Below are 21717 nucleotides of genomic sequence, written 5' to 3' on the forward strand. Positions count from 1 at the left end.
AAATGTGTTCTGGCTATTAAACACATGGCCTACTCAGAGTACTGTTGTGGGGACCCACCTAGTGAAAACACGAGGAATTACAGCAGATCAGAAAATGAAAAAGGGAATTTGGAGCCAAGGAAGCAAATAACTGAACAATATAATTTAAGTGTTGAAACATGTGGCTAGAAGAGAGAGACCACAAATTCCAGCCAACCTACAATCACAATCTGGCATTGCTTTGCAACTGTCAAATAACTTGGTTCCATAATGTGGTAGAGCAGAATGTTACATTTAAGGGAAGGAATAATGTATTTTGTTTTAACTCAAGCTGGTACAGTGCCATAAGACATAGTTGGGAGGTATGCTCAGTATTACTAGTCTGAGTGTTGACAAAAGCAGGAGTTGGTCTTTGTAAAACCAGAAAGGCTTTATTAAAGAACACTAGAAGATATTTTACTTTCTCTTCTTTTTAATTTTTTTTATTTGACTCTTGCAATATAAGCCATCATTTCATATACATGTCAAATTTTCAAGGTCTTATTGCTCTGCCCACAAGGGCTGGAGGCTTTTAGCACAATGAAACTGAATTTCTTGCCTTACTTGCTTTGCCAACAAAGACTATAAGAACACCAGTATTCCTTGGGTTACAACATTCTAAGTTTTGTTACAACCAGTACTCAAGAGTTCAAAGGGATTTTGACCTCATTTGCTAAAAACTATGTCCTCAGTTACCTAATTTACAAGAGAATCATAACTTTTTAAACTCATCAGTCTCCAAAAGATGTCAACATTAAAATCAGGCTCCTGGCTAAACCACTGGTATTTTTTCTTAATAACATGAGACTCTTTTTTTTTTTTTTTTCACCATAAAGGTGAAAAAAGGGAAGAGGTTTTCATATTCAGAAGATGCTGAAAAAAGTTTGTTAATGAAAACATCCACCTTCATTTTTTGGCATCTGAAAATCCCCAAAAAGAAAGCTGCAAATGCTGAGTATCTAGTTACAAGTAACCATGTTATAGGAATCCTTCCCAAATCTTACAATCCCTTTTTTGTGATTCTGATTTTGATTTTGTTCTTGTGTATACATTTTAAGTTCCTTACTGTTTACGTGAATTTTCAGAAGAGGGGCTTTCATATGAGAGTGTTCAGAGCATGGCTATTTGGGGAACAGGGACTCTCCTCATGGTTCTAGACTACACTGCCACGTTAAGTCACACAGGCCGCAGATGCCTTCTACTGCACGGCCTCTATTGGCTCTGAAAGAAAGGGAAGCAGGCCTTAGAACTGGCACAGTGGTCCTAACATCTCCTAATTCCTGCTACTGAAAATATTACTCAAAACTGAGATGCCCAAAGATGATTTTGCTTATTTACAGTAGCAGTTAGATCCTAAATGGCACTGCTACCAATTCCCATTTTCCACCTTTGTAGCATTATGTAGCTTCCATTTATTGATTTCACTTTCTTACCCTCTGTACTCAGCTGTTTTATCCTCCTCTGACCGTATGTCTCAACAGAACCAGCAGAGATTTGTAACACCAGGGGGCATCTTACAACCTGCACAGGATGTTACATTATTCCCTGGTCCAGTCCAATGTCTGCTCTGGACAGATTCTAGCAGTACTTAGCTTCCATTTTCTTTATTTTCCTTAGACTTTTTTCAGAGTCTGATATTTTCAGAAAGCACAATAACAGCTTCCTCCAGTCACTCATTTAATTACCTACTAATAACCCTTCCAAAAATCATTAAGACAACAGTCATGTTACTTGCACTGTTGTTTTTTTTAATACTCCCCGAAATTGTTTTGATACTCTTAATCAAATATTTTTTCTCTGATAAAAAGAGTAAATCTAAAAGTAACTGCATGACACTTTGTTTCTGTATTGATCAACTAAAACACTTGTTTTCTAATTTGTTTTCAGGCTTAAGGCATTTACAAAGCTTACATTTCAGAACCACTGCTTTTGATAGCCTTGCCTAGCACAGTAATCTGGAAAACCACAATCCAGAACTGCCTCTGGTAGGTTAGGAATCAGAATAAATCTGTCAGACTGAAGCAAAAAAATAGAGCTACAATGAAATTATGAATCTTACCCAATAACAGCCCTTTGCTTGTTACACATCCTTCCTTTTTATGCTTCTCTCAATGCAAAGAAAGTAAAAGCCCCTTCCCTGAGAACATAAAAAATTAAACTTCAGTACTAAAAAAGAAAAAGCTTAGCATCCCATTGTACAATAGGTATGGGGCCCAAGGCTAAATCATTCCTTGATCAAAGATACTGGAAGATTACACCAGCTATGAGACAGTCCTGCCTAAAAGACAGCAGCACAGATCAGGCCTTAACATGGTTGTCTGAACTCTATCCAGCCCCCATTTCTTTGATATAGGTAAACATTTAGTTTCCAGGCTTCAAGAAGATTGAATCTTTCTCATGTACTTACCTATGAAAATAAAATTTCAGACATTTTCATCAAAATAAGAAGACAGAGTGATGCAACAGAGTGAGAAGTAAAGGACAAGGCTCTATTTTTACTCCTTGCTGCTGCTGCTCTTTTGTACAACTTGGAACAAACAGCTTCACCTTTCTGTGCTTTAACTTCCACATCTGTAAAAAGAAGATAAGATTTATCTCCTCTGCAAATAAAGTTTTTCCACTTCTTATCAGGGTATAAAAACACAGGTGGAGAGGGATAATTCTGAAATACTTCATTGGGAAGATGCTAGTTCAGTTTTTGGGGTTATATGTGACTGTTTTCATTCTTACAACTTTGCAAAACAGTCAGAAGTGGAACTGAAATCAGCCAGGCTGGCCCAGACCACGAGCCTGGGAAGAGATCTGAGAACAGTTGAGCAATGCTGGACAGAATGTTTAGCCACTTACCTCCATCTACAGACTCCAAGGAATGTTTAATTTCAGTAAAATAAAATGACAGAGAAAGTAACATCTTGCTCCCAGTTCTAAACAGGAGAACATCTGAATACCAAAAACAGATGGAATTTCGTCAGCAACTCTTAAAAACTAAAACACAGTTTTTCCACAGTGCTGAAGAGACCCTACAGAAAATATCAGAGAAGTGCAAGAAGTACAGGAAAATAACACAGATCAGGCTGAAAGTTGACATGAAAAAGTTGAAGGGAATGGAACAGAGCACGACAGTACTACAGTTCTCCAAGTTAACAGTGCTGCAATTCCTTGCTGAGACAAATCAGGGCAAGATCCTTAGGTCTGTGAATTCTGCCATGCACAGTCTGCAGCTCACGTGGCTGCTTTCATACAGATTTTAGGGCCACATCACAGACGTTCCATTCCACAACTTCCTTCTGCCTTCATTAGCACAGGTTAACACTGCTACACTTAGCTAGTTATTAGAACTTCTGTGTCTCAGGTATGGCATAAGGGACAAGGCTCTGCCATCGGATCATGTAAGGCTTTATTTTATCTGTCTCATCTTGAAAAGCAGGGCATTTGGAAGACATAGATGGTCTGTTAACAGCAGTGATGTTGAGAGGGAGTCTTGGTTATTTATTGTACTATTAAGACCTTCTGTCAATAAACATCAAATGGGAACACAGCTGTAGCTGCACAACTAGTTATCAATTCAGTTCTAAAAGCATAAATGCTCCTTCATAGTTAGTTTTAAGAAACTCCAAAAAGGTCTGAGTACGTTGACTTCCTTGTTTCATTAAAATTTTCACCACGAGGAGCCCTGGGCAGCCTGATCTAGTGCTTGGCAGCCAGCCCACAGCAGGGGGTTGGACCTGGATGGTCTTTAAGGTCCCTTCCAACCTAAGCCATTCTTTGATTCTAGGACACCATTAGTGCTAAAACTTTTGCCTTTCCAACTAGAAAACATGAGAAATTTTAAGTGCAAGAGACCGAGAAGGTAATTGATTCCAAAAGTCATCTAATTATCATTTGGCTTTTCTTCTTACTGTTCTTTCTGTTTTAGCTTGAATGTCAGCCGAAATTCTCTTAAGGCAAGTTCTGCTACTCTAACAAGATCAAACTGGTCTGATTCACAGAAGGGTGTGTAGCTGTCAACAACCAAATTCATTTTGATTTACCTTTGTGGAAAAAAAAACCACCTGCTTTCAGTTGCAGGATCTAATGGCTTGAGAATTTGTTATTCTAGTAGCTTCATCAGCAGCATCTGTGGCTGCCCCAGAACTCATAGCCATCGGGCATCTTTTAGGCTGAGGGATTTATGAAACTGCATTCAGTGCCACTACACATCGAGGCACCGTTCTACAGTGCATTGTGCATCTCAACTTTCACACAGTCCTTATTATCAATCACATCTGAGTGCTGTAAGGAGGTTTTTCATATGTAATATGCTGTCTTCATCCCCTAAATCAATACCAGCTAAATCATCTCAGGGGTCTGACTAGCTAAGGGACCTTAAGGAAACAGCACAATGAAAATGAAGTAACTTTACCCTGTGGAACAGGCTGGCAAAAACCATACATTCTGAAACCCAGGCTGAAGTGTCCCCACATAGATGTCTTCATGTTAGTCTAAGTTTCGACTGCACTCAGTAGACAGCTACTCAGCTGTCCAAAAATAGGCAGATACATCTACCTTGAGGTGATCTGAATAGCTTGCTGAATCAACTATGAACAGGATTTATCTTAGTGACAGCTATGATGGTCTAAGACATCAGGCTCCCACACGAGACCGACAGATATGACAGTTCCGTGGCGTTTTTTTAGGAGACGTGAATGTTCTTGGAACACGAGCTGGAGGCCAGGTAGGAAACTCCACAATGCCTTAAATGGCATTAGCTGCCTGCATTTATCTAACTAAATCCCACATTAGTTCTCTGCTGAGCATAAAGGGATCTTAGACATCTGGTTCACATAGAGACACCTACACAGATAAGCCCAAGTTTAGGTGTCTTAATCTGCTAGCTGAATCCACCCCGTTACTTGGAGATTTCCTGAGCTGGCAGCTGCATTAGCATTATGCTAAACAAGCCTCAATGGACATTTTTTCCATTTCTGCTTCTAATCTATTCAGGAGCACATTTATACTTCAGACCTCACCAATATACTTGTAGAAATTTGCAACTATAACTCAAGAGAAAATATACTTCCTTTTCTTTCTTTTAAATTTATTGCCTGAAAATTTCATTCTAGACACCTACCACTTATGCTATAATAAATACAGAATTCACTTTCTCAATAAAATAAAATAAAATAGAGAAGATTTTATGCCATTATCATATTCCTTCATAGTTCTTTTCCAAGCTAAGCTGTTCTAGCTTATTTAAACCAGTTCTTAAGGAAGTAACTGCACCGCAGTGATCAACTTGCTGTTTTCATTCTGCACCTTTCATGGTTCTTTATGGGCAAGTCCACACAGTATTCAAGATGTACAAACACTTCAGGTTTTACAACAGTATCCTGCTTTGTCTTTTGTTTGTGCCCTAACATACCTAACACCCTTCTTGACTTTTCCCCTACCATGATGCACAGCTCTGATGTTTTCAATGGACTTGCCACAAAAGCTCCACAGAGTCTTTCCAGTGTGCTCCTAATGAAATTAAGGGTATGTGGGATGAACTTGTTCTACAGGCTTTTCTTCAGTAGTAGATAACAGTCTCTCTCCTATCCTGACATCTATTTTTGAAAAGCTATTCTGAATATAATCTCTTTGAGATCTCCACCCACTGTCAAGTTTGTTGAATATGGCCCAGGAGTTTATAAGCATTTGAGAAGAGGGAACAGATCAGAAAAACCCATGTACATTTTCCAAATAGTCATTTGACCTTTTCTCTTTTGGAAAGAGCAGGCAAAAGAAACCCTACATGACATGCAGTAAAAATAACAGGCAGGAAAATTCTGAAGAGAATGTCCACTGCTTACAAGGGCTTGTTTACCCCATTCTAAATTGTAATCACATAGAAATTCTACTAGAGAAATGTGCAGGCTCTGCCTTTAGTCATGGACAGCCCCTACACAACCTTACACAATGAAATTACCAAAAGAAATGCAATTCCTCTTGGTTATTAAAAGAATAGTTGAAGTTCCCACCAGTCTCCTCTATCACAGCTGGCCAACAGCTCTACATATCAGTTGGAGAATTTTTTTCTGAATGATCTAGATTTTGAAGAATAATATACATTAATTCTGTTTGGGGACATTCCTCTTCTTTTTCTTGAAGAGTCAGTCTAAGAAAAGATCAAGAATTCATCTTTTGTAGCTCAATGTCCCCTTCTCACAGGTCCTTTCTGTGCATAACGTGTCAGTGAATAAAATGTCAGTGCTTGAGTACATATGTATCTCAAATTCTGAATATAACCCATACTGGCAGAGCATTACTTCACATTACTAATTCTAGCCAGCTTTTATGTGTGAATTCTTGTCCCTTGTTATGAACATATAGGAAGAGGAGCAACCAGTTAACATTAATGACTTATCACAGAGAATATTAAACAACTGGGCTGAGCAGATTATTAGGGATTTTAAGAAATGACAGATGTCTCAAAGACCTCACAGCAAATGACACTAAAAAGCAGCAATTTATTAACTGTTAATAAAACAATGATCCAGGCAGCAAGGAAACTCTTTGCAAGAAAGCTAAAATAATTGCTTGGGTAGATTAAGTAATCAGAATTATAGGTTAGGCAAGAACTGGCCAAATTAGGACCACAATGATAATAAATCTGCAAGAAGCAGATAGCATATGTGCTGAGGCTGCTTTTACCTGAAACAGCTTCACACCTAAAATCCTCAGGCTAAATTATTATGAATGAGAGATCAAAGCTGCATATTAGCAATTATGAAATAGAAATTATGAAAAGCTGGCTGATGTGGATGCTAACCACAAGGCCATCTCATTGCACACATTACTTTCATCTTGATCCCCGCTGTCTCCTGGTCATCTGCCAGCTAACTCCTCCATTCTGCCACTCTGTTTTTTCTCTTACAGAAGCTTCTGAGTATATGCTGCCTTTTTGGCTCCTGTGCTTTAATGCTGTAACTACAGCTTTTTGACAAATCCTGTATTTTCCTCTATTTGTGTTAGTATAAAGCACCTGGTAATGTTTAGATAGCCAAGGCAGTAATGCAGCAAAGAATGGACTCAGCGTGTCAGGCCTGTTGAATTTCCACTAAAATAAAAAGGTTTTATTTGCTAAAATAAAATTTGCCATCCTCAAAACGTCAGTCAGCAGTAAGCTATCAGATGGTGCAGGCAGCTTAAGTTCTGCATCTGGGTATGCTCAGAAAAGCTTCTAGTCTTGACTACGCTGAATAAGTCAACACTTAGTTCATTCCTAAACCTCACCAGGGTTTACAAACCCAAAATGTCTTTCAGTTTCACACCTCAAAAGACACGTCACATTCTGCACAAATATCGATGAGTGGAGAAGCTACCCCACCACCCATTCATCACTGATCAGACCATTCACTTTGGATCTGAATGATGTGAGGGTTCAACATGGCTCTCCACCTGAAAGGATATGAACTCTTACACCCAAATGCCAAGCTGCCATTATTTCAGCATAGCTGTGGATAATTTCTCACAGCTCTCTCTCCATTCTGCAGGTGATAATCACCGGGTCAAAAGAACAAATGTGATAATGAACAGTTAAGGCCTGATTTCAGGTTTTCCCCATCTAAGCAACTAACCCACAACCCCTACAAACTCATTACTACTCATGGCTTAATTAGTACTTAATTACACACCCAGAGCAGAACAGCTTTCAGAGGAAGTACTGAACACACTCTGCTGGGGCACCTGCTAAATGTCAGGCTCCTGTTTGTATTCCCTGAGGCAGGGAAAGAAGCTAGACCCACACGTTCACAGCTCCACAGCAAAGATCAAGATATTTGGCCCAGACATCTCCTGTCAGCCTAACCTCCACTTGTTTCTTTTCCTCGATTCAAAGATAAATACTTCCAAATGCCATTCAAGACCTCAAAGTCCAAAGCAGGACCTCCTAAGGAACTGGAGAGGGCTTTGGTCTTCAGAGAAAACTGCAATGGAACTCCCAAGGGCCATACTGTGTCCAGGTCTGGGGCTCCCAATGCAGGAAAGGTGTTGGACAGGTTCCAGAGGAGGGCCATGAAGATTATCAGAGGGATGAGCACACCAAGAACAGGCTGAGGGAGCTGGACTTGTTCAGCCTGCAGAAAAAGAAGACTGCGAGACCTCACTGCAGCATTCCAGTATTTAAAAGGAGATTATAAACAAGAGGGGGAGTCAACTTTTTACGAGGGTAGATAGTGATAGGACAAGAGAGAAATGGTTTAAGCTCAAGGAGGGAAGGTTTAGATTGGATATCAGCAGGAAGGATTTTACAGAATGGTGAGGTGCTGGCACGGGCTGCCCAGAGGCTGTGTGCTCCATCCCTGGAGGATGGGAGGGATGGGACCCTGGAAATGTGGTCTGGCTGCAGTTGGAACTTGATGACCCCTGTGGTCCCTTCCAACCCAAGCTTCCCAATGTCCAGACAGACGCGCAGAGGCACAGCAGCACACTGAAGGCTGCACTTCCACCCCGAACCCCTCTGTGCTTCACTGCTCAGCAAAAGAACCTCAGAATATCCTGATCTGATGGCACGCACATGGGCTGAGCCCAACTCCCGGTTCCGCTCCCCCAGAGGCAGCTGCTGTCAGCCAGAACCCCCAGATCCCTTTGTGTAGGGCTGCGCTCCCAGCCTGTACACGCAGCTATACCTGCCCCGTGCCAGGCGCAGAATCCGGCACATGATTACATTCCACGCCCTCAAGAAACCCAGACGGGAACCTCAACACGACCCCGTCACCCTCCTCGCCACCGCACGCCATCTTCTCGCCCCCTAAGCCCCGCCCGTCATGGCGGCCGCGCCCCACATTGTCACATGGCGGGGGAGGGAGAACGAGGAGGAGAAAAAGGAGGAGCGGGAGGAGGGGTTACGTGGAGCCGGCGCCGGGTGGGCTGAGGGGCCATGCCGCCGTCTCCGCGGTGAGTGCGTGGGGTGACGGTCCTGAGCGGCGGGGGTGGGGGCCGGGGAGAGGCGGTGAGCTTAACCCGACCGGCGGGGACGGAGCTCGGGGCTGCGCGGAGCCGGCGGGAAGGCGGTGTAGTTTTGTTGTTGTTCCCGTGCTTTTCGGTGCGTGTGTTGTACCATCGAAGCTCCCTTCCCCCGCCGGCCCCGTCCGCGTAAATGCGCGCTGTGTTACGTGGCTGGGCTCCAGCCCTTCTAGTGAGTTCCCGTAGCCTTTTCCTTCCTTTTTTTTTTTTTTTGCCTTTTAAGCTAGAAAGGAGGCTGCGGCTGGAGGGAGTGACAGCGAGCGACCCGCTTTGGGAGGCAGAAGGAAAGCTCCGTCCCTCGGTTGAACGAGGGGCTCCCGGCCCTGGGCACGCTGCCCTCGGAAGCCGAGCGTGGGCGCAGGTGTGCTGAGCCCGGCCTGGAGCTGCCCCGCTGCAAAGCAGCCCCTGCTCTCCGGGAGGGGGAAGGGTCTCGGAGCTGGCTTTGCTGCCGATGAGCTGCGCTTTATCCGCGTTTGGAGAGTTGCTTTCTGCTTGAAGGCTTGGTGAAATCTCCTAATTCCAGTACAGCAATTACGTAGGATCGTCAGCAGTGCACTAATATGCTTGTTTTCTCTGGGCTGTGTGTTTCAGCTAAGGTCAAATCCCTCCTCTCCTTGCTTAGAAAGTGCAGTAAGGTGAGATATTTGACTACATTCTGATCCAGCATCTGCGTATATTCTTCTGCAGATCTCACTGTAATAGGAACTTGCTTCTGGGCATCTCTGTTTGGGTTCCCCTAGTCTGTGTGCTGGGGGAAGGATGGTAGCAATCTCCACAGCAGTGTCTCTGCTCTCTGCATTACCTGCAGCTGTGAGATGGTCCAGCTGGGATCCTAGACCTCATTTTAGAAAGGCACAAAGGACCAGGTGTTTCCAGATAAGAGGCTTTTGATTAGCACGCGATTGGCCTCCCCTGGTGAAACTGTCTCTGCAGCGTTGCATGCTTTCTGCATAAGCTTTGACTCATCTCTGGGTAAGATAAGCTCCTGTGGAGTTCTAGGAGCTCTTCTGCAGCAGGGAAGGAAAGTAGTAGTGCTGCAGCTCTAGTGAGCCCTCATCTATCTTCCTAGTGGGGGGAAGCCACAAGCTGCCTGACCTGTTGTGACTTAACTCAAGGCAGGTCCCAGGGCTTCTGCTTTCTAATCGCTTTGTTTCCGATGACTCAAATCAATACTGTTATGCAATGGAAGGAGTTCCTGTAGGTTATTGTGCCTCAGGAGGAGGAATGAGTGGTTGTCATCGTCCTTCTCCTGGTGATGTAAAATAACAGAAGGTATGACGTGTGATTCAAGGTTTTTGGAAGGAAGGAAGCCCCAAACAGCATGGCAAGCGAAATAAAGGTGAATGATGAGTGTGTAGAAAGCAATTACTAGAGAAATAACAGTTTTAATGGTAGGGAGTGTGTAGAACAGCCCAAGTTGTGCATCAAATGGATGGAAAGATTTAGGAGTATATGAGCAGAGGTTAAAAATGAGGAATTTAGATCAGGCAAGAGAACAGCATACAGCAAGGGCAAAAATCTTAGAGGGAAGATCATTCTTGCTTAAGTTACCTTAAGATTCTGTGAAGTGTTGCAGCCTGAGCAGCTGCTGGACTGTTTTGGCAGCTGTGTGTTGATTACAGAAGCAGGAAAGCAAGGGGAGCCTTCCAACTGAAGGAACAAGGTCATCTTTGGGGGTTGGCCTAGGTGACCTCCTGAGGTCTTTCCAACCTCAACTGTTTTTTGATTGTGGAATTTTGAAGGAGAGCAATACAAGGTTGTCATTCTTTTCTGCGACAGCTCAGCTGATGGGCTTCCTAGGCTGCCCTCTCTCTCTGGCTAGGCAGTACTGATACCACTAAATTTAATAATTATTTATTTTTTGAGAGATGCTGCTCTGTGCTTCTGTCAAAGAGCAAAAACATGCTCATCTGCTTCAAGTGCAGAAATTCATGTGTTTTTTTTTCCCTCAAAAAAGTATTACAAATTTAAAATCTGCTTCTATCCTTCTTAAAATGAGGGATGCAGATACTCTCTTGATTCTTACATAAGGCTCCAAAACATATGGTGGCTTATGGAGATAACACAGTAGCTCCAACAGCAGATGCATTTAATGTAAGCTATGAGTACCAAGTCTTTGTCTGTTAAACTGGTGTTTAGCAGCATGAGAAAATGCATTTGTTTGGCATGTTCTATGTAAAATTTAATAGTGTCTTCCAGTTCTTTAAGCTGTGCTCCAGTATGTTTCTGGTGTGAGTTAGTATTGTCTGATAATTAGTGTATATACTTTGAACACTCTGAAAACTTCAACAAAGCAGGGAAATTGGGAAGCTGTGATATTCAGCCCTTTCTTGTGCCATCTAGGGATTTTCTGCAGCCAGATAGTCTGCATGTTTGAAGCTGGAATACAGTGCTCAGGAGTGAATCAACTTTTCTACTGTTTATACAAGCTAGAAATCTCTAATCCAGACAACTTTGAAGTTCATACTGAAATCTGTGTGTGTGAGCAAGGAATAGGTGTGCAGGCTCTAGGTGTAGCTTGCAGGTAGGTGCTTGGGTGCCTCTGCTCAGCATAGGGTGGTTGAGCTGCTGTGGTTTCATTTCTTCTGGTGATAATAGCTGTGCAAGATTCTGCATTTCTGAGAGTGAGCATTTGCCGTGACTGATGAGCGATACTTTATTGGCTCTACTGCAGTGGCGCACATGCTCTGATCCCTCTTGCCATAGAGCAAGCCATTGACCAGGAATCACTGCTCTTACTGTGCAGGAGGCAAGGAGTATGTGCATAAAGTAATGTTGCAGAGCTGCTAATATGAGGTAGCTGCTTACCTGCAGTGCCTTTTTGATGTCATTCCTGTGACTTTCACTGTGAGATGCAGCACTGTTTAAGAAGTCTAATTTTAGAAGGACAGGCTTGGCTAATAGACCTGCAGAGGCATGCAAGAAACAAGGAACCTCAGGAAATGATGGCTATGTGCCATGCTGATTTAAAAGGATGCTAAGAGTGTTATTTGGAGGTCTTGTTTTTAGTTTATATAATGTTGTTAAATAATCATCTGACTAAATGGCTTAGATTTTCTTGTGCAAACAAGGATTAAGTTAGGTGTTGTAAACATCAGAGGTGGCCTGAATTAAGAGATCCATTTCCAGGAAGAACAGAACTCTATCTTGTATCGTGTTTTGATGTCCAACCCCTTATGAATCATTCCTTATAGGTATTTTGACTACCTTGCTAATTCCTTTAGTGAAGCATCAAGAACAGATGGGGCTCTGCTGATTCTTTTCATGTATGTGTTAGGCAGTTGGCTTTCTAAAAGTGCATTCTTTACTTTTCTATTTCTTGGAATATCTTATCTCTTTTGGCATCTTATCTCTTGCATCAGCAGACACTGAGACTCATCACTTGTGAAACCAGAGGAGACTGAATTCTGAGTTGTGCACTGAATGTTTGTGCTATCAGTGTTCTGGAAATTGGCTCCCAGTGAAGTAGGAAAATGTGCTGTTGATCCTGTTGCAACATCCACGATTTCAACATCAAAACTGTGAGAATGTTTTCGCATTAAAAACATTGGCAATAGATAAGTAGAATAAAAGTGGCTAACAAGGGATGGAGAAGTTCTCTGTATCCCATTCCTCAAAGGAGGCTCTTTGGAAGAGTAGTGAGTGTGTCTGTGAGATCATGTAGAAGGAAATGAAAGGGCAATCTAGTTTTTGGCCTAACTTGTGGAAGTTTCCTTTCCATACAGTGTGAAATCTATTTGCATTGGAATAGAGTAATAAATCATTAGCTTAAGTTCACCAGGAACATGCCAATACAAGGTCTATTTGCTGATGTATTTGAAAACACCCTACTCTACTGTCAAATTCAATATTTAGCAGTGTAAGTCTTAGTTTCAATGTAATGTGTGTTTTCATTGATGCTGTCTGTGGATATGGTTGTAGCAGCAATGGTAGGTATCTCTTCTGTTACCCTTAACTGTATTTTGTTATGAGTTATACTGAACTCTTGCACAGGAGGTGCTCTGTTTTACTCTTAAATCAGGTTGCTGGGGATGAGGGGCAGAAAGAATGAGCTCTTCCTCTTCCACTCAGAGATTCAGGTTTAAAAAGTCAGTATTGAGACAGTGAGTTTCTGAGGCTCTCATCAAAATCCATAGCAGTTCAAATAGTTCAGCCAGAACATCTCACAGCTTTATCACATACTTTGACTGTATGGTTGTCCTTGCTCAGTCCACGAGCTGAAGAGAGAATGTGGAGTTGGTTTGTATCCTTGGGCTTCTTCTCCTATGTTTATGGCTGGAGACATCAGTAAGGAAAAATGGGAGAAGCAGAGAGAAAGTGGTATGTGGAAATTATTGTAAACTTCTGTTGTGAAAACAGCTCCAAAACAAAAATGATGTGGCTTTTTTTTGTATTCCTGGGAAAGAATTCCCTACTGGAAAACATGAAAGTCCCTTGTTACACTGTTCCAGATGGCCTGAATACTGTGGCTCGATGTCAAAACTCCAAGTGACCTTTGTTTTTGGACGCAAGAAATGCAAATAGATGTTGAGTTCAGTTAAACCTGTGTTTTTAGGATTTCTTTCAGTTCTTTGTGATTTATCAATGGCCAACCATGCAGGATTCCCAAAGTAATGCACTGAGGATTCTTAACAGCATGGAGAGCCCTAACAGGAATTAGGAATTCCTAGCAGTTTAGAGTTAAATGTTTTCCTTGTTTTCCTATCTGCCTGCTTTTGAGAGTTTAAAGCACAGCTTGTTTCAACCCTGCTCGCATAACTGCTGGATTTAATCACTTTACATACACATTATTTGTTTATAATATTCCAAAACAATATTCCAAGCTTGACAAACTACCCTGCCTAGGCAGAATCACAGAGTAACAAAGGCTGGAAAAGACCTCACGTAGTCCTACTGTCAACCCACCCCCACCATGCCCACTGACTGTGTCCCTCAGTGTCATGTCTCCGTGGTTCTGGAACATCTCCAGGGACAGTGATCCCACCTGGGCAGACCCCAGAGCTGCAGCAGTACGCACAGCCTTGAGTTGCTGCCTGGTGGCAGCTTCTGGCATATAATTGTGAGGGAATGTAGTGTGTGGGGTGCAAACATAGCACTTCTGTCATGTTTTTATGTAAGATTCTGCATACTGAAAAGGAAAGTCATCTAGGAAAAGAGAACTGAATCAGCCTTGTGTGATTTGTGGGAAATAGACTTGGAGGTCTGTGAATGAGTTCTTGTAATCTAATGCTGGAGGGCAAGATGAAACCTAACCATTCTCATTAAGTCAGCTTCACAGAGTTTCCAGTCCTGTAATATTTAGGAAATAACTTAATTGCGTTAGGTTTGCGTTTTGTACAAGTTCAGGTATAGCCTTTTGTGAAAATTGTAGTCTGAGTTTGTAGATGTTTAGTGTATTTCTTGTGTGCAGCTGTTGGTATTTTGCTACCGAGTTTGCTACAAGGGGATGTCTGCTTGGGGTGTCAGCTGGGATTTACTGAAAGTCTTGTGCAGAATGCAGTGTCGATGGTCAGTGGTTACAGGCTTAAGCTGAGCCCATCAATGCCTGTTTTTGCTGTCCCACTCCAAAGTACTTTTGTGAGGTCTGTTTCATTGCCAAGTTCCCTGCCAGCTTTTCTGGTGGGAGGACTGTATAATTGAAGTTTGGGTTTATTTATTTTTAGAATTGGAGAATGTTGTAAAAGCCTGGGGGGAGGGAAGGTGAAAGCACTTGGTTATTAAAAAAAAAAAAATAATAAATCATGTTTATTTGAGCAGAAGTCATACCTGCTAAGCTTTATTAAAAATATGTAAATCTTATGAAGTTACTGGTGGTTTGGAAAATGAGGAGTGGAGGAGTTCTTAGAGTTAAAATCTGCATGTGAACTTAATGATGGCTTTCTCTAGCATGGCTGAGATCCAGTCCATTGGTATTGTAATGGAAGATAGACATTATCATAGAATCATAGGGGTTGGAAGGGACCTCAAGAGATGATCGAGTCCAACCCTCCTGCCAAAGCAGGTTCCCTACACCAGGTTGCACAGGTAGGTGTCAAGGCAGGTCTTGAATATCTCCTGAGAAGAAGATTCCACAATTCCTAGCTAGCAGTAGTAAAATGATTGCTGCCAAACGTATGTAGTGTGCATCACCTTTTCTTAAAAAATATATATATATATAACAGTTCTTTGGAGGCTGTATGTGAGGTCGGGTGAGGTATGTAGACTTACTGAGTTCATGTCCTAAAGTCCATCCATGTTAGCCTGTTGTCATAGAGAAGCCTGTGTTTGTTGCCCCACTCTCAGTACTCACTTGGAAGCAGTTCTCAGCAGCCAAGTGTGAAGTTTTGGCCTCAGCATTTTACTGTATACTGGGGTGAAGACACCAACTGGTTTTACTGCTACTGCTGTTGGTGTGTTTTCACTGTATAACCTTGCACTGCTTCTTTAGTGCTGACTCTTCTGGAAAAGGCGAGTGCTTTTCTATTCAGCTGTTTATGTAGAAGTATTGCTCCTCTAATTGTGTTGCATGTGTTTGTATTTTAACTCCTGTTCTTGTGAGCTTTGCAGTCATAAAGTGCAAGGAGCAGGTAGGCAGATCTGAGATGCTGAGAAAAGGCACTAAGCAGCTTACCTAGGTTGACCTGGTAAGCTCTCTTACCTTTTGTGTTTGTATATAGCACTTGGAGGATCATTCAACTAATATTTAGTTCTTTATTAGAAGAGAAGAACATTATAGAAATTCTCAGTGTGGTTTTTAAACCTCTTTTTTTAAGTTGCATATGAGAAGGAAGTGCATTGCAAAATGTGCATCTTTCCTTGTAGATAGTTCATGAACATCAGGGATTCATTGAAAGCTGACTTTGCCAATAAAAGCAAATCTCATTGTTTCAGTTGTAAGAAAGCATCTATTAGCAAATAAAAGGAGGGGAGGTATTTATAGAATGTATTTATGTGAGTAACATAACATTCTGAGAGTAACATCCAGCAGAGCAGCCCTGTAGTGCAACACATTTGCTAGTGGTCTCTCTAATTCCATGGGTGCAATTGTCCTTTGGGCAACAAGGTGCTTTACTGGGGGGAAAGGGCATTGTTGCAGCACAAAACTGTCTGTTGTATGGCACTTAATTACTTGGTACTGGGATTTTTGTAAGCTCATGTTTCTAAATCCAAATGTACTTGTTGACTGTAATCACTAACTGGGCTGCTATGTTAATTTGCTTGATGTACTGTTGTGCCACTGGTTGGAACAAAACCTGGTACATTGTTTACGAGAGAATCAGCATCTTAGGGAACTTTTGTTTGAAACTTCTGACAGCTTTTTGCAGTTAGAATGATAATTGCATCCTTAATGTCTTTATTTTTTTCAAGCATTGCCTTTCTGTGGAGAGGAGAAAAATGTAGGGGGAAAGAAAAAATCTAGTTGACAAAGTGAAAGATCTTAAATTTTAAAGTATCTTCTTCAGGGAAGAAACATCTGAAATAGAGGTGGCTAAAGACAGAACTTGCAGTTGAGAAATTCCGAGAAGCCTGATAACCAAACTTCCATCCCTGGAGGAGGTATTCAGTATTTAGCCCCCAGCTTTCGAGACAGTAGCCTGCAATATTTAGGCATCTGTGGTTAACATTCAAAAGCTGAACTGCAGGTCAGTGTTTGGACATTGCAAGCAAACCATTTGGCAGTGTTAAAATAGGGAAGAGTGGGAACCTACAGCTGAAAAGATAAAAAAGTATTTTATAAGTGTTCTTCCAGCTTGTGATCTTGTACCATTTATTAGGTTTTCAGCAATTCATGCAACTATTCTCTCTATGCATCTTTCTTTCATTATGAAGTATAATGAATGTTATTGGTATTTTAAGATCTTTTTCTGTGAAGTGTTGATCAAATCTTGTATTTGTTCCAGCAGCGTTTATTTTAGATGGTGTGACATGAATTTCTATAGCTGTGCTGAAATGACTAAACTTGGCACCTCAAGCTTTTAAAGTTGCATTTAGAAGTGATTTACAGTGGCTCATTAAAAATAGATCTCTGTATGTCATCTCATTAAAATGAATGGGAGCGATGATGTTATACAGGAGGACAGCTTGTGGCCCATAGCGTATTTCCTTGAGAGTTGCTGGAGCTAGATTAGTCTGGTTTTAGCTCTTCTGTTCTCCCACTCACCACAGCAAAGAACCCAGATCTATTTGAGAGGTTCCTGACCCTGCAGGTAGGAGCAGGACCATCCTGAGTCCTTTCCAGCTGCCCCTAGCCCATACCAGCAGCTGGGGGGCTTCTGTCCTGAGTGTGCTGTTGGGTTGACTACCACAGGCCTGTTTCTCCAAAAGGGATTTATATGAGCAGTTTCATGCCTCAATTGTGCCAAAAAATAGCCATTTAATTTGGAAAGGACAATGACCCATCATTCTGCAAGGTTAAAAACCAATGACTGTTTCTAGTTAAAAGCAAACTGGTAGGTAGATCTTCAACTTTGTCCTAAAACAATGCAGTAAGAACTTTCTTACAAACTAATCTAGCTGCTTGTGTCTTAGATTCTGGAGCAGACAGAACACAAAGCTTTTACTTGGAAATGTCTCTACCTTTTGTTCTGCAAATGCTTTCAATATATGTTGCTTCTAGTGATGTGTGGTTTTTGTCCAGTCTTTTAGAACAAGCTACATAAAATGTCCTTTTGCTGTGAACAGTGGCTCTGTATGGGATGCCTGAGGGGAAAAAAATCCCCAAAGCCAATAAATTCCAACAAAATCAGTAGCAGCTACAGTGAATAGGATCAGCTCCTGTGATGAGTGTATTGCTGCAGTACTGCTTCTTCCAAGTCTGGCCTCTTTTTATCATGCTGTTAGTGCTGCTGTTTCTTGATGATTCAACAAGATAGGGAAGCCTTTTTATGCTAATGCTTTTTTAGAAATGCTTTTTTGGGGCCAAAAAATATATGAAGAGTTAAAGCTGTTAAAACTGCATTTGTGAGTAGTGTTACTTTGTTCTTAGCTTTTCCATTCCAAAATTAAGTAAAAAAATGAAAAGGAACTACTGAAGTCCACGCAGGTATTTATCCAAGTACTCTGTAGAAGGATAAATGATTTTAATTATATTTTACTAGGCTGCTCCTTTAGAAAATGAACGTTATCATAGAATTGCAGGGGTTGAAAGGGACCTCAAGAGACTTGAGTCCATCCTCTTTGCCTACAAGACGTATTATATGGAACCTGCTTCTGTAGGTGATCCAGATGGGTATTGAATAACTACGTGGAAGACTCTTCAACCTCTCTAAGCATCCTATTTCATTCTCTGTCACCCTTACTGTAGAGAAGTTCTTCTGCATGTTAGTATGGAACTTCTTATGTTCAAGTTCTAGGCCATTACTCTTTGTCCTATTGCTACACACCACTGGGAAGAACTTGGCCTCATCCATTTGCCTTCTACTTCCCTTTGGATATTTATCAGACTCCCCTCTGTTATTATTTCCCCAGGCTGAACAGACCCAAGTTACTCTTCTTTCCTCATATTGGAGAAGCTCCAGGCCATTCATTTTCTTAGGACTCCTTCTGGAAGATAACTCACGTTTTTGATCTGGGGAACCCAGAATGGGACCCAGTGGTCGAAATGTGGCTTCACTGGGGCAGAATAGAGGCCGCAACCTCCTGGCCATGTTCTTTTTAATGCACCCTGGGATACTGTTGGCCTTCTTGGTTGCAAGGACTCACTGCTGGTTTATGGCCAGCCTGTTGTCCACCAGGACACCTAGGTACTTCTCTGCAGAGCTCCTGTCCAGCAAGTAATCCCCTAACCTGTACTGTTGCATGCAGTTATTCTTCCCCAGGAGCAAGATTCTACACTTGCTCTTGTTAAACCTTATCAGGTTCCCACCTGCCTAACTCTCTAGTCTGTCCAGGTCTATTGAATGGTAGTACTGCCTTCAGGTGTCAGCCAATCATCCCAGCTCTGTATCACCAGCAAACATGCTGAGGGCGGACTCTGTCCCTTCATCCAGGTTGGTGATGAAGATGCTGAACAAGACTGGACCCAGAACTGACCCCTGGTGAACACCACTAGTTACAGGCTTCCAACTAGACTCTGATGGTGATCCTCTGAGCTCTGCCAGTCAGCTACTTTTCAGCATACCTCACTATCCACTCATCTATCCCAGATTTTCTAAGTTTTGTAACAAGGATGTTGTGTGTGATGGTTTCTAACGTCTTGCTGAAGTCAAGGTGCACAACATCCTCGTCTCTTCCCTCACCTATGCAGCCAGTGATGACATCATAGAAGGCTATCAATCAGGAATGATTTTCCCATTGGAGAATCCATGTTGACTACTCCTGATAACCTTCTTCTCTTTCAATTGCTTGGAGATGGCATCCAGAACGAGTTGTTGCATCACCTTTCCTGGCTTGGATGTGAGGCTGAGTGGGCCTGTAATGTATCCTTTATACGTATCATATACATAACATACACATCTACACAGCCAGGCTTCCAGAAGGAAATCTGGGTAGTATGGATGTCTTTTTTTTCTTTACTTAAAGTTGTTCTTGGAAAAACTTCAAGCAGAGTTCAAGGTTTTCTCAAATAATTCCAACTGCTGTTTCAAAAATCTTGAGGCTAATCTGATCCTCTGTTTGACCTCTGACAAACATGAGTTTTGGCACAGGCATGAAATATCTAGTCATACGTTGTGTTTACTAAATTGCTGAGGTTAATCTAAGCAGATGTGGTGTTTAAGCAGTGGCTGCTCAGAGATCCTGTAGCTACTTCTTCTCTATGAGCCAGAATATTGTGAAATGTGGTTGGCATTCTTTTTCATTTAAGAAAATACTGAAGGCTCAAACACTGGGTCAGTGTTAGAGCTGCACAGGTTCCTAATGGCAAACTCTTCCAGGCTGTCTGGGGAACAGTGCATCAGTGTTGGGGGAAATTGTCAAACAAATGTAAGTGCTTGGGAGTTGTATGTGTGAACTGATTTTTGTGATGGTGCTGTTAGGAACCTACACAAAGTCAGAGCAGCGTGGAAAACGTGAAATCACTGCAGCTGGAGACTGGCAGGTGGGCTCCGGGTGCTTTTCATCTCTGCTATTGATTGACTTTCGGAGAGTTTTACTAAGTTACTTGTAACTTTTATACTTGGAGAATAAAATTAATAATTTACTACATGTGCAAGGAAATGAGATCTCTTCAGTGGAATTTGTCAGGATTAGAGAGGAATATTTTGCTCTTGGCTTTTCTCGCATTATGTCGTGCAAACTCAGTTCTTTCTGAGGCTTTGTCAAAGTGAGAAAACTGTCAGGCAATAAATATGGCAGTCAGAATATTTGGCTAGAAATATAAAGAATGCTGTCCATTGCAATGTAAGTATCTTTTGAGTTGGTACTGGGGGCAGCTTCTAAAAGCGTGCATTTTTCCCCTTCTCAATCACTTCAGTTGCCTCCAAAATAAACTGTCTCTTCCTGATACAAGAGACACTGCCACCTCAAATGATTTGTGTTTGAGAAGCTTTAGACCCTTCAAGCATAGTCTGAGTTATCTGTGAGGATCTATATTACCATAGAGTCACCAAAGTTGGGAAAGTCCTCCAAGGTCATCCACTCCAACTATCTACCTACCACTAATGTTTCCCCACTAACCCATGTTCCTTAGTACAACATCTAAATGTTTCTTGAACACCTCCAGGGATGGAGGCTACCATCTCCCTGGGCAGCCAATTTCATCAGCTGACAACTCTTCTGGAAAAGAATTTTTTCCTAATATCCAATCTGAATGTCCCCAGCTGCAACTTGGGACCATTCCTCTAGTCTGATTATCACTAGTTATGTAATATATGTATTCATAATACATATTGTAAAGTGTTTCTTGATATGTTTAAATCGTAGTTTGGGGTTTTTTTGGTAACAATATTTTTTTGCTTGCATTGTGCTTGCTATTAAATCAAGAATCTTAGGGATTGGAAAGGACCTCTGGAGATCATCTAGTATCCAACTCTTGCTTGGAGGAACCATCAGGGAGAGGATGGGTGTTTTTTAGGCCATCACCAGAGCGCTGCAACCGTGTCTGGGCAGTGCGTAAAAGCTGCTGGGTAAACAGGGGAGGGGTTTTTTCCTGGCTAACTTCACAGCAGTGGGGAGCATTGAGCCTGGACAGGTGGATTTATTTGCTGTGCCCTCAGGAGCATTAGACAGGGAACAGGGAAAAAAAGCAGGAGATTTGTGTCACAGGTTTCCCTTTGGCTACTTTGTGTTCTCCCCACTCTGGAGCACCTCAAAGCAGTTATTTTGGCCATGGTATTTTGAAAGGAGTGAAGCATGGTGTGCTGGGGGAGGCAGGGATGTGTTGGTGTGATCACATAAGTAGGGCTGAAGAGGGTCTCCTGGCTCCTTGGGGCATGTCCCCCGCAGGACTTTGTGCTTAGTGCTCGAAAACTTGGTAGTAATAGTTAAAATCCATAGGAAGCCAGTTGTGTAAATGCTAGAGTGCTGTTAAATGAGGTAAACTACTCAACCCTGATGTTCTTTTGTAGACAGTGTTTGTTTTTTTCCACTCTGCCTTCAAAGCTAAGTCTCTAACAGAACACTTGGAACTTAGAGGAAATAAATAATGGGTCTGTATTTTCCTGCCAAATGTATTACCAAATGGCCTGGTTGAATAGCAAGCTACTGAAAGGGCCTCGTTTCTGCGTTGTGGAGGTTTTGTCACTTATTTTTAAATGCAATTTTTTTCAGCCTTTGTATCCTTTCACAGAGCTGCAA

The 21717-nt window shown here is 41.9% G+C and overlaps 1 protein-coding gene across 1 annotated transcript in view; it reads left to right on the forward strand.

Annotated features, from left to right (window-relative positions):
• The first annotated feature begins 8875 nt into the window (after window positions 1–8875).
• GALNT11 (polypeptide N-acetylgalactosaminyltransferase 11) overlaps window positions 8876–21717 on the forward strand; it is a 39340-nt gene continuing 26498 nt past the window's right edge. The window contains exon 1 of the mRNA XM_065744934.1: window positions 8876–8934. The gene's annotated coding sequence lies outside the window, so the exon portion shown is untranslated. The remainder of the gene's footprint in view (window positions 8935–21717) is intronic.

Source organism: Cyrtonyx montezumae, unplaced genomic scaffold (genome assembly GCF_038088225.1).
Source record: "Cyrtonyx montezumae isolate F1298 unplaced genomic scaffold, pur_monq_1.0 scaffold_32, whole genome shotgun sequence".
Lineage (NCBI taxonomy): Eukaryota > Metazoa > Chordata > Aves > Galliformes > Odontophoridae > Cyrtonyx > Cyrtonyx montezumae.